This window comes from Liolophura sinensis, chromosome 12 (genome assembly GCF_032854445.1).
Source record: "Liolophura sinensis isolate JHLJ2023 chromosome 12, CUHK_Ljap_v2, whole genome shotgun sequence".
Taxonomy (NCBI): domain Eukaryota; kingdom Metazoa; phylum Mollusca; class Polyplacophora; order Chitonida; family Chitonidae; genus Liolophura; species Liolophura sinensis.
The window spans coordinates 20,403,184-20,415,580 of NC_088306.1; the positions used below are offsets into that span (position 1 = coordinate 20,403,184).

Sequence of the window (12,397 nt, forward strand, 5' to 3'; positions counted from 1 at the left end):
TCACAAATACTGTGAAGGCTACATTATACGCAAGTTACCTAATGTGGAGGCCACCACGATTTGGCTGAAGTATTGGTGACGTGGCGTTAAGCCATAATCATTCATTTATTGCAGTATAAAGGTCGCAAGTCAACGTCCATTTCGGCTGTCTTTAACATTTGGGTTAATAAGGAAACGAATTGAACTCATCACTGATTATGGTGAACTTATCCGACTGTTGGATTGAGCCACCCATTGGAGATACGTGTATATCTCCATGGTTGGCTCAGGGAGAATTAATATCAAAGTAAACACCCATAAAATCTGTATTAAACGATGAAATGGCATCAGGCAAAATTTCTGGGCTGCTTACCCCTTGTTTTTTTTACAAGTTTCTGCATAAGGAATTGTTTTTTTTTTTAGAAATTTGGTTCCTCTCGCTAAAATAGGAAATGATAAAGTATGAGTGAAAACGTTTGATAAAGAATTGCAGTTAAATGTTTCGCTTTTTCTTCAGGATTGATTGATTATGTTTTTACGCTGTAGTACAATACTTCAGTCCATATCATTGGAACTTTTATCTGGGAATATTGTTTTTTTGATTGGTGTTTTACGCCTTTCTCAAGAATATTTCACTTATACAACGGTGGCCAGCATTATGGTGTGAAGAAACATAGGCATAGCCCAAGGGAAACCGACAACCATCCTCAGGCGGCTTACAAACCTATCCACGTACAGTCGTATCTAGGAATTGCACAGGCTTAAGAATGTGTGAAGAATGGCAACAAATGTGAAGAATGGCAGCTTTGTTGTATTTGAGAAATGGAATGAAAAGTTGATATCGTTAAATAATCACCACTTCATGAGTCTGTCTTGCTTTGGAAAGTATTTCTTTTCAGATTGCTTCTCAACTTTTCTTGTTCATAATTCAGTGGATCATTTGTCTGCCTGGATTGTTTTGCGGATGTATTTCGTGTCAATAGTTTATTTTGCATTTAAATTTATATTTATTTGAATATAAACTAGCGCTTGTCTCCACCATGCAATACATGCATTCCCAATCGTTTTCGGACCTGTTTTGCGAAACAAGATTAAACAAATCTTTCATGTATATGTGGAAAGCTGCTGGTTTTATTTGTGGTCTGAGCAATGGTTATCTCCCTTTGTCTGCTTCTTCTGTTTAGCCTCAGAAGGTGTTGTCACCATGGTAGTGTGAGTCATATGTGGGGATGACAAGTCACCCTAAAGGGCCACATTCAATTAGGTTCGCAAAATTACCACGCTGCTCTTGCCTTCTCAATGAAATTTAAAACTAATATCACATAAAATGAGATTTTCTGTTACAATGAGGAAACAGTAGAGTTCAGTGTTGCAATTGAAGCTTCTGGAAATTTCTCTGCCATATTGTTTTTTTGGGGTTTTTTTCCATTACGAACATTGATTGGGTGATGGAAAGTCTCCGTGGAATTCCATGATGAGGTCTGATGATTGTAGTTTGTCAGTTTTTGCATTTAAGCCAAACAGAAAGTTTTGGTGTCATTTTAGGTTGGTGAAAATCCAAATTTGAAAACTGGTGTATTACCCTATTTATGCACCTGATATGTTCATATTTAAGAGGCAAGTAAAGGGTTAAAATATTCTGGTTTTGAATTGTCGTCATATGACTGAAACATATGTTAAGTACGACGTTGGGGCCTCCGTGGCTCAGTCGGTTAAAACGCTAGCGCAGCGTAATGACCCAGGAGTCTCTCACCAATGCGGTCGCTGTGAGTTCAAGTCCAGCTCATGCTGGCTTCCTCTCCGGCCGTACGTGAGAAGGTCTGTCAGCAACCTGCGGATGGTCGTGGGTTTCCTCTGGGCTCTGCCCGGTTTCCACCCACCATAATGCTGGCCGCTGTCGTATAAGTGAAATATTCTTGAGTACGGGGTAAAACACCAATCAAAAAAAAAAAAAAAAAAAAAAGTACGACGTTAAACCCCAAGCACTCACTCAGTCTGGTTTTGAATTTTCCAGAAGGGTATCAAGCAGGATGTTTTACCCATTTGATTTTGCAACAAAGTAAGAGTAGAACATACTGTTCAGGACCAATTTGCAGTACTATATTTCTTCAAGCTTTTCGCATGTTTTCAAGGTGTTTATTCAAGGATTCTGAAGGCATTATACAGTGCAGATTGAAAAAATTACACTTTTTGTGAAGCCCTGAAATTGGCCTACCCAACCAATGTAGTTTTGTCTCCAAAATCAACTTAAAAATGTGCAAAAGGGTATGCAATATGTGTTCCAAATTTGAGATGCATCAAAGTAATCATAAAATATACTGCTTTAGAACAGATATGGCAGGTGTGATTGGCTCCCCATTTGAGTTTCATAACGGTAATAGTAAACATAATTGTAGTGCATTGTTTGCAACCAGCCTGTAATGGGCAAGATGGGGCTGTGCAGTGTGGGTTTTGCAGCAGTGTAACAATCAAATGCAATGCCTGGGACGACTGTAGTTTATGAAAGGAAGGATTAGGTCCCCTATGTTTTTTTTTTTTCTTTTTGTTAGAGATTTAAACAAAGTCTTGTTTGGGACCAGTTTAAACATTACTGTTATCAATTTTATTTTCATGCAAAAGGATGCCACACTGCTGGTGCACAGATTGACATACTGAAGAAATATTCATTCAATTAAGCATGACTGTCACTGAAATGTCTGCATCAATTATTACCAAGTTGCCAATTACTTGCCTGTTATGTAAATTGTAAAAAGCAATGGCAAATATGCAAACTTGATTAACTCCTGATAAAGTGATAGAGGCAAAGAAACACTTTACCGGGTTTGATTAAATACGCTTAGTATATGGCATTAAGCAACAAACAAACACAGTGTGTATAATTCTAAGCTTGCATTTTTCTTCTTTCCTACTTTGTTTTTGCAAATGTAAGAAGGGAGAGCCGGTTGTGGTCGAATAATTATGGGATATTCATGTCACCAATACAGTTGCTGTGAGTACAAGCCTAGCTCATTCTGACTCTCTCTCTGATCGTATGTAGGAAGGTCTTCCAGCAACCTGCAGTTGTTCGTGGGTTTCCTCTGGGCTGCCGCTGTCGTATGTGCGAAATATTTTTGAGTTTGGCATAAGACTCCAATCAAATAAATAAATGGATTTACCTATTAAGTAATTGGTCAGATGAGAAGATGCATGGATCCCCGGGGAAGAGGGAATGTGTGAATAAACACCTCCCCCTCACCACCCCCCACCCCCACCCCACCACCCAAAAACAAAAAACCCACCCACCCAGGCCAAGGCACACACCTGTTTAATGCTGCCTAGTTAAAGCCCCTGTCTCAAGGGAGTTGCTTATAGTGCAGTTACAAAGATTGGTGGTGAGGAATAATGAATAATGTCTATGTAAACACTGGATCCAGGTGTTTCCCTTATAAAAGTCCAGTCCCCAAGAGAAAGCCACAAAGTTGATTGTGCAGTGTGCTGAGGTATTTACTCATGCCTTTCTCCAAGTTGGTCTTATGTATGTTTTTGTACGGTTATTACAGGGAGAGGGTTTTATTATGTTTTAGGGTAACTCAGGCACTCGGTATTCGGAGTAATTTCCTATAGCCTTCCCCAAGAGTGTTGAACGCTGTCTGGCTTCTTCTGGTCCACTTTCCCTGCCACGAGGCACACTCCAATAGAAGTGGGATTGATTATTGGCCTAACACAGTCACGTCTTTCAGTCATCTGGTCTCGAACTTTATTAGGGCTGTTTTAAAGCTGCATGTCTCGGCACGGTCGCAAAATGAATGTGGAAAATTTCTGTCCATTTGGTGTGAAGAATTACTCTGGATGAAAAAAAATAGGAAGAAAGAAATCTCTGGAGACATTTTAATATTTTGTCAATTGAACATGTGGACCGAGATAAAACTGCCGTGGTTTCGTGGTTTTTGTAACAAGGCTTAGGATGTTGCTATTGCTTAGTATTCAGGAAAATTTGGGACAGATGTAGAAAGTGTTTTCAGTATTGGGCCAGTTCAAAATTGCTCCATTTTTTCACAAACAGCCATTGCTGTGTTTCATGTATGCTCGACACTTGATGACATCAGAGCTGTCATTGTCTAATTAAGATCAGGGATAAATACTTGCCAAAGTGATTAGGTAAACAATGTCAATTAGTAACTGCCAGCCAACCAGAAACTAGCGATATTATACAATGGAAAAAGCAAATAATTTGCTTTGCACTGTTGTGGGTTTTTTTTGTTTTAATTTTTTTTCCACTTTAATCAAGGAAGGTTGAGATAAAATAAAAGCTTCAGCAACTTTTTGTCCTGTGAAATTTTCTTTTCTTGCTTAAATATATGTACAATTTTTTAGTGGAAGTTAAAAGCTTTTGTCGCTGATTACAATGTTTGTTCAGATTGAGTCCCTCTGGAGCCCCCAGCATGTATTTCTTGCTCTTATGAAAGTATTGATTTTAGCAAATTTGATAACTCCTGTAACAAACATTCATTTGTCAAGAAACAAAAATATTTTTAGATCCAGTGGGTAGAATGTCACACACCATGCTGGTAGGAATTCCAATTTACATGTTACTGAGAAAAGTGTCAGGTTTTTCTGGTAGTTGACCACCCCCCCTCTTGCCCCCCACTGAGACTCTTTGACTCTTAAGACCATGTTGTCCATGGCATAAGGATTATAGTTTTACAGGTAATGGTGTTTGTCAGTTTTCACCTGTGGAGATGAGCCGACCAGACAGCCCTAGGGGAGGTATTGCTGGCAGGGAAGCTTAGGAGGGGGTTGCTACCTGAAGTTATGCCCGCCAAAGTGCAGGTTAAAGAGTGTTACCTGGGCAGGTACAGGTGAGGTGTGCCCGGCAGACGGTGAGGGGATCTTTGACACACTTCTGAGCCCAAGCTGAGTGTTTGTGTTGCCGGAACCTGCTGTGTGCCCAGGCTATGTAGCCAGGCTTTATAACAAGCCAAGTCTACTCTCTAGTACACCCCCTCAGCCTGTACCTGTCTACCTCCAGTCACAGACCGTGGCTACAAAAGGCTAAATAGAGGTTGTCTACTCAGCGATTAGGGACCCACTCAGTGGATTTATCCAGATATAAAAACACATACCTGGCTGACTGGGAAGGATAATCCGGGCTGGAATGTTTGTATGAAATCAACGCATTGTCGGCCGTGACCCATATCTGATGGGTCAATGATACGGCGTGCATTCACCGGCAATAGGGAACTCGCTCCGAGTTACTTGTCAGTTTCTACCTGAGTTTACTACTCCACTGTGTAAGGCAAATACTTGAGTCCACCGTTGACTGTTGTGCCTGTCCCAGCTAATTTGTCCTTCCATGGAATTTACCTGTGAGGGGATAATTGGAGCTTGATTACCTCGGACTATTTCACCTGTGTTTTAATGGCTCGTTTGGCATAGCTTTGACTTGTAATCTCACTAGCGGTTACTTCATTGCCCTTGTGCGCGTGTGTGACTTGGAACTGTTTTACCTGTATTTTATGCTGCCAAGGTAATTCATGGCCGTACCTGTGTACGTAATGTTCCCAGAGGTGTGATAATGTAGGTCAGTCGGACCAGGTCTCAGTCTAACACACTATAAAGCTCAGGAGTGCTTCTCAACAGCCTCTGGATCAATTGTTGATTGACCTGTCTTACCTGGCTCTACCTGTTACTATTGCCATTTTGACCAGGAATCTTACTAACCACACCTTACCTGAGTGCAATGAAAGTCCTGAAATGTAGGTCATTTCTTCTAACAAAATCCAGACCTTCATTGTTATTGTTTCGTCTGCCTTCACACAAGTGGGAAAGTGTTTTATCCTATCAGTGAGAATAGAACATATACCTGTACAGGTGAAAATTGTCAGATTACTGGTTTACCTGAAACGAGAATCCTAGTATCTGACCCAATGTGTGTCGTGATATAGAGAGTGCTTCCGTGTTGGTGTTCACCTGGAATAGCCCTTCTTACCTGAGCATCTAACGGCCATACCTGTGTGACATGCTGACAGGAATGGTCCAAGCTTTGCCTGAATGTGCGCTCAGTTTTTGGAGAGTGTATAATCAATCAGAATGAGGAGACAGGGATACAAGAAAGACCCCTATTTTTATGATCGCCATTTTCATAGGTGAGAATTCCTTGTATATCTCAGTTGAAAGGTAAACTTTATGTAGTCAGTGTATCAGGAAGTGGGAAAGTTTTAGAGAGGGGGAGTTAGTTGTAATGTAAGACTTAACATAATACATGTGTAGTAAGTTTTATGTTTATTAATTCACATATTAAACAGGAAGTTCGAACTACCCGTGTTCACCTTAAGTTTGATATGTATAGGTGTTAAAATTATGCGTTTGATACCAACACTTGAGCTTTTCTGATAGGAAATTAATCAAACTTAAAAAAAAAAACTTCCCAGGCAGCTCTAGAAGGGTGATGAATCAATCAGATCAAAGCAAAATGTGTTGAAAAATGCTGAACTTTTAGGTGAAATACATGCACAGTATTTAGAAACGGTAAAATAAATTTATTAAATTTCACTTGGCACTTGTCCAATTTTCAGGTCTGAGATATGTTCATTGCTTATGCTTCATTTGTTCATTGCTTGTGCTACATTTGTTCATTGCTTGTGCTACATTTGTTCATTGCTTGTGCTACATTTGTTCACATGTTTTACACCATGGATGTCATAGGTGTAATAGTTATGAAATGGATCTGTAATATCAATATGAGTAATATTATTATCATTTGATCTGGACACTTTACCTGTTATAGTGTTAGTGGCACTGTAGGGTCCGATACAGTGAGAACTTTTGAGTGTTTTATGAACGTGTTACTTTCATAATGACCATGACAGCCGGCAGTAAGGCTGCCAGGATAGTTTCAAGCATGTGACCCTGTGATGTGTGCGTGGTGGAACTGGGTCCTTATTAGCAGCGAGCGGATTTTTAATGTGGCGTAATCAGTCCTGGTCACTGGCTGTCTATCACTGGGTTTGTCCACAGCGGGACCCTCCTAGTTGTCAGGTCAATCTGGTACCTTGATAGGTAGGATTAGGACCAAAGCTCTTTGGAATGGCATTCCATCCTGAATTTCATTATTATGCACAAGATTGAGAACTTGATGAGCCATTTGCATGGCACAGGCTTTTCCTCTCTTGTATTGACCCCTCACCAAAACTTGACAGCTGCCGCACTACCTGATACCCCTCCTTTTTGGAAGTCATGCCTTCCTACTGTGAGCCATTCCTTGCCAGATTGCTATAAGAACCAGCTGTTCCTATTCCTCTCTGTGGGAGGTGCCAGGTTGATATGTTTTTGCATGGGGTACTCTGGAAACATCTGTGTCTACTGCTGGACAGATTGACTGCAAAAGGCAGACTAAGACTGCCAGTTGCTACATCAGCTTTAATAGTTACATTCATTCACATTTGTGGAACTAAACCGTACAGGAACCATTGCCTAGTCTCTTTAAAAAAAAAAAGCATTTTTAAAAACTAAAATCTGGATTTAAGTGGTTTTATCAAACATTGCTGCCATACACAGTTTTGTCATCATTAACACACTTGCTTTTCATCTGCATAAATTGTTTGGAACATTGAGTTATAACAACGGAGGGCAAGGGAATGCTATTTGGTATTCATGATGTAACGAGGCAAGGAATTTTGTTGATAACAAATTCCTGTTAAAAGTGCACTAAATTGATATCTAGAACAGAACAGCTACTAAGTATATATTAGCATTGGTGAGTACATATAAAAACAACAATATTATCATAATCAGTTTCATTTTCTGAAATATTTAGTTCAGTTAATGTTTTAGGGGGTTCAGTAAATTAAAGTCCTGTCATATTATGTGGATAATTTTCAGTATTGTATATACCTGCCCATCTCCAAATTTTCATATGCTGACTTTTCAGAACGGTGGATGAAAAAAACTGAACACACTATCCAGGTTAACATATGGTAAATCAATTAACTTTAAGCCTTCTGTATTCTTCTCTTTCAAAATAATTCATGGTTTTCGTTGGTAGGCGAAAATTGTGCCTTCATGCTGGCTTAATCTCCAGCCATATGTAGGAAGGTCTGCCATCAACCTGCGGATGGTCTTGAGATGGTTATGGTGGCTCCCCCCACCCTAATGAAAATATTCTTGAGTACAGCAAAAAAAACCAATCAAATAAACAATAAGTAAAATTCTGCATGAATAGACATGATATAACAAGTTAGTAAATCAGCCACCTGCCCTGTCACATTGGAGACTATCAGGTCTACACATAAACTGTAAAGGACATAAAGTGTCATCCATCAATTAAGTTATTGGATTTCCCTGATTCTGAGAGTTCTGTTGATCTTCGAAAGGTGTTTTGAGGTTTGGTTGAAAGGTAGGATAATATCTTACTGAGAAAATGTAAGTTTCAGCACCATAAGTAATGTTATACGTCATTTATTTGCGTATCAAAAAATAAATTTTTGAGTCAAAACATGTATTTATATCCATCTTGAAAACAAAATGTATGTGCATATGTAACACATTGCAACAGCCTGAAAAACTGATGTTACTACACATGTATAAGGTTGACATTTATGTATAGCATAATCAATAAATATTTTCGGTTTGTTTTTGTGTGGTTTATGGATCAATTTTGCATTGTAAAAACCTCAACCTTTCCATACTTGGCTGCTCACATACGGTACCATTTCCCAGTCCAACATTTCAGAATAATAAGACCTGCTGTCATGCATATCATAAGGCATGTGAACTCTAAATTTATAAACTGACCCCAGAGGTTTTTGTCAGAATTTAGGAAATTGAATACCTTTTAACGTGGGATGGAAGTGTCAAAATGCTGTTAATTGAGGTGGGATGAATTGTGTAAGTCTTTATCATTGGTAACCTCATCTCCCAGTTTGTAGATTTGTAAGTCTGTCTGTCTGTCTGTCTGTCTGTTTGTCTGTCAGGCTGTCCAAGTGTCGGTGTGTCCATTTGTTCCTGTCAGTCTGTCCATTTGCTTTATCAGAAGTCCTGAGTTGTTTGTTTGTTCCATTTTACACAGTTTCAGATGATTATTCACAAGGAAGTTGAGGAGTAAATCTGCATAATACACATAATTAACACCTATGCAATTTGTATAACTTTTAAGCAAGAACCATTTTATCACTTAGTTTGCCAGAAGGAATATGTTCAAAGAAATTTAGAGAGTTGACCTAAACTTTTCAACCACCTCTGCAACCAATATTGTAAAACATTCTGAGAGTACTAATCACTGTAGAGAAATAATCTACACAGTTTTTGTGAAGCTTATAAGTAATGACCCAGGAGCCCCTTACCAATGTGGCCGCTTTGAGTTCAAGTCCAGCTTATGCTGGCTGCCTCTCCAGCTATACGTGGAAAGGTCTATCATCTACCTGCAGACGTTCTTGGCTTTTCCCTTTGCTCTGCCTGGTTTCCTCCCACTATAATGCCGTTGTAAGTGAAATATGGCGTGATTATTGAAATGAAGCATGTATTTTAAATCATCATGAAGCTACCAGGATATATACAGCTATGTTATCAAACTCATCGGAGCAGTGTGAACAGAATGTTCATCATCTTGGTAGCATTCATTTTGTTTAGCAGAGCGCAGAAAGAAAAGAAAGTCATGTGGAGTTAAAAAAAAAAAGAAAAAACAACACATGAATCGAAGACTGTTCTTCCTGGCTCCAGGCATATTTGTAAATGTTTTAATTTTCTTTTCGGGAGGTGTTTTCTTGTGGCTCTACTTACACGTAGACAAGAAGGAAACCGCAAGATGGGCTTCTACATTATGGTGTGGCATACCAATAGTTTTATAAATATATATATATATATTTTTTTTTTTTTGGTATATGTGTTACAAAATTACTGATGTGTGGCTGACCTTCATAATAACTCCTGTGTTCTTCCTATAGTGTGGCTTAAAAACTGTCAGTGTAGCATTAAATCTTAATCAGTCATTCATTATCTTGGCTGCTTTACATGTACAGTATATGTATTTTGGTGTTAGATTTTAAGAAGAGAATAAGATAAAAATGAAAACCATCAGATGTCATTACATTTACAAGTAGCTCTGACACTTCCACCTGCAGGTACATATATTGATGTGATCTGTGTGAATATCTACCCTTCATATACAGGTATTAGGTATTCATTTGTTTCCATTACGCACCTTTTTTGATTTAATACGTTCACACAAGTGATAACAGAGAATGTCTCTTTCAGGGACACCTGTGATTTTCTTCTCCTATTCAGAGAAGAGTAATAAAGGTATTTTGTGTCGGAATGATATTTGGTGTTTATGTGTACAATGGTTTAAAGTGTGGTACTGCGTCGTCATATGACTGAAAAATTGTTGAGTACGATGTTAAACCCCAAGCACTCACTCACTCACTCACTCAGTAATATCTTTAACCAATGGTGTTGCTGAATGGTGTTTATAGATACACATAGGATGTTGACATGTATTATGGTACACTGAAAAGTGTTAGCACATAGATAGGTACACTTTGGTACCAAATGGTGTTACGATGCTATGCATGGTGATGAAGTATATTATGGTACACATTGTTGGCGTCCAGATGCTGAATGGTGTTCATAGATACACATTGGTACCGAATGGTGTGTGTTAAGATACTATACCTGGTGATGAGGTTTATTATGGTACACATTGTTGGCGTCCAGATGAGGAATATTGTTTATAGATACACATTGGTACCAAATGGTGTGTGATAAGATGCTATACATGGTGAAGAGGTGTATTATGGTACACATTGTTGATGTCCAGGTGCAGAATGGTGTTTATAGATACACATTGGTACCAAATGGTGTGTGATAAGATGCTATACATGGTGAAGAGGTGTATTATGGTACACATTGTTGATGTCCAGGTGCAGAATGGTGTTTATAGATACACATTGGTACCAAATGGTGTGTGATAAGATGCTATACATGATGAAGAGGTGTATTATGGTACACATTGTTGGCATCCAGATGAGGAATATTGTTTATAGTTACACATTAGTACCAAATGGTGTATGTGAAAAATGCTATACATGGCGATAAGGCGCATTATGGTACACATTGTTGGTGTCCAGATGCAGAATGGTGTGCGTGTGTTAAGATGCTATACATTGTGATGAGGTAGCAAAAACCCGTAGCAAAAACTCATATTATATTAGCAGTACAATAGAAAACATGTTGATCTCTTGGAGGAAACACTTAAGATAACAGACAAAATTTCCCAGGGTGAGTCTTTCGTGTTTCCGAAAAGAATTTCCTGGCAAATTGTTTTCACCAAAAATCGATTTCCTGTAGTCATTTGTTCTTTCTTGTATTAATTATTAAGAGGCTCCCATGTTTTTTGTATCTCCTGATGACCTAACAGAGGAAAGTGAACAAGAAAAGTTGTCAAATTGACCTGTGACCATTTGGTTTCCCTTTAATACCCTGCAACCTGCATTTTAGCTTTTCATGATATTTTGTTGCCATGACAACTGTGGGCACCTTACTATTTTGATGTGTGGTTTGCACATGCGCTGTTTCTTGTGAGCTCTGAAAAAATGAGGTAACATTTTCTTTTGACATAATATTTCTTTTGAAAATGAGCAGTGAGAAAAAAAATATCTGTAGCTGTAACTGATTTCATTTTATATGTACCATAAACGATAGATTTGTTGCATCTCACCACATTTGGCTGTGGCCTTATTGTCGGAAGGTTTGACAGGTGTGTTGAGAAAGATGATGTTTTTGTCTGGACCTCTCCACATTTGATCTGTCACATGAGGAAAATATTTCTCAAATTACGCCAGATACGCAGCACAACAAATTAAGTCATTTTTGCAGCAGATGTATACATGAACAAAAAAAGACAGCTATAGAAAGTATAAGATGGTGATGTGCCGCTCGGTGGCATGAACAGAAACCCCAAAGTGCTTTCATCCAGTTCATGAGTTGATGTAAGGATAATGTAGATATTGAAAATATCATGGTTTTTGATTGACATCAGACTAATAAAACTAGAAAGCAGAACATTCAGAAATCATGAAACAAATGCCTACCGTGACCAGCTAAAATCAAAATTGCATACATATTAATATGTACGTATTGTGAAAGATATACAATAAAATGCTTAAAGCAGTTTTAATCCTTGTCTAGCTTCTGACATCTCGTTAGCAGTACTGTATGTACATGTAGGTGATCTTTTGAGGGTAGAATCCAGGCATTTCGCAGGTGTTAACAATAATGTAGCTTAGATAGATTCCACTCTAGGTGTGATGTTCCATCCTTTACAACATCTCAAGTGTGATGGCAACTGTTCACACTTTTGTTATCAGTGCCACGCTGAAAGCAACTACATTCATCTGACTAATGACAGGAGAATAGATTGACTCGACCTTGAACGATCATGTCT

The 12,397-nt window shown here is 38.6% G+C and overlaps 1 protein-coding gene across 2 annotated transcripts in view; it reads left to right on the top strand.

The window, feature by feature from the left end:
- LOC135479111 (disks large homolog 1-like) overlaps window positions 1–12,397 on the top strand; it is a 137,887-nt gene that overhangs the window by 97,715 nt on the left and 27,775 nt on the right. The gene's annotated exons all lie outside the window — the stretch shown is intronic.